Raw genomic sequence first — 1,388 nt, forward strand, 5'->3', positions numbered from 1 at the left:
ATCTTACCAAATTATAACTACTTATATTTTAATTAAAATTTAAAAGAAGGGCCGGGGATTTAGTTTAGTGGTTCTGCCGCCTGCCTTGCAAGCGCAAGGACCCAAGTTCAATTCCTGGTACCAAAAAAATAAAATAAAAAAATAAAATTTAAAAGAAATAATTAACACTAGCTTTTCTGAATATATATATACAGCCTGCCAAAAAATGTATACATCAGGAAAAGAAAAAGTTGTATAAATATTTTAATACTAAATGTATTGAGACATCATGAGATTAATATGTTACCTTTGGCCTCTACAATTATAAGAGGTGCTCAAAGTGGTGGCTGTTAGCTTCCAGACATTTATTAGTGCAGTGAACTACTGAAGTCTGTATACAATTTTAGCAGATTCTGTCTACACACACACAAACTTAAGAGTCCAATCATTTTTATTAGTATATGTTTATGAAACAGAATAATCAGCTCATCTTGGGGAATTGGTGCATATACGTACTACATCTTGATCATTTTTACTTTTCCTTCCTCTCCTTCCAAAAATCCCCTTCCCACATCAGTAGTATCCACTGCCCATCTCTATGTCTCACTGATTCACAGATCTCAATGTCTGGTTCTGGTCCCTGTCCAGGACCATGCCCTTGTTCCTTTCTTTCCCAAGGGCCTTCTGGTCCTAACTCAGGCACTGCCCTCCGAAGGATTTCCTGGCTTTCACTTTCTCTGGTGCCCTCATCTACACAAACAGTATCCCACTTGCTGGGCTGCCTTCCCAGTGAGATGGGAGTAAGGATAGGTGGGCACTGAATGGTGGTTACTAGGCTGGGCCACATTTGTACCAGCTCAACCACCTCTGCAGACCTTCGTTTCTTGCCTCAGGGAGTTAGATCTTTTTCCATGATAGTGTGTTTGCTGTGCCTAGGATGTAAGCTGTGCCATGATCCAGGCCTTGCTTCTTATTCTAAATACCCCAATACTGGAGTTCATCTTGTAGCCTTCTCCTTCAAATGCCTTGTACTATACTTCCCAATGCTTCTCTTCTGAGCACCCCTCAAGAACCTCTGCCTCTAGTCAGCCACGATGGAAATCCTCTGGTTAGATCATTTATTTGAACTGAAGTATAGAGTCTTTTACTGCTCTTTTCAGAGTAGAGACTGAAAATAATATGCTAACTTATATAGTTATATATTTTATATATAATATGCTAATTATAGTATCAATAAGACCAACTTTCCTTTTAATAAGCCATAATCAAAACATATATATAATCTCAGTTACAGATAAAGAATTTTCATGTTGTTTCATGTTGGCCATCTGGAGTTTTTCTTGTCCTGATATTATTCTTAATTCTCTCTCTCTTTTTTTTTTTTTTTTTTTTTTTTTTTTTTTTTTTTT

General features: G+C 37.0%; 1 protein-coding gene across 1 annotated transcript in view; it reads left to right on the forward strand.

The window, feature by feature from the left end:
• Nucleotides 1–1,388, forward strand: part of Tbc1d8b (TBC1 domain family member 8B) — an 84,244-nt gene that overhangs the window by 34,294 nt on the left and 48,562 nt on the right. The window lies entirely within an intron of this gene.

The sequence above is a fragment of the Fukomys damarensis genome, unplaced genomic scaffold, assembly GCF_012274545.1.
Source record: "Fukomys damarensis isolate Sample0158 unplaced genomic scaffold, DMR_v1.0_HiC HiC_scaffold_39, whole genome shotgun sequence".
NCBI lineage: Eukaryota > Metazoa > Chordata > Mammalia > Rodentia > Bathyergidae > Fukomys > Fukomys damarensis.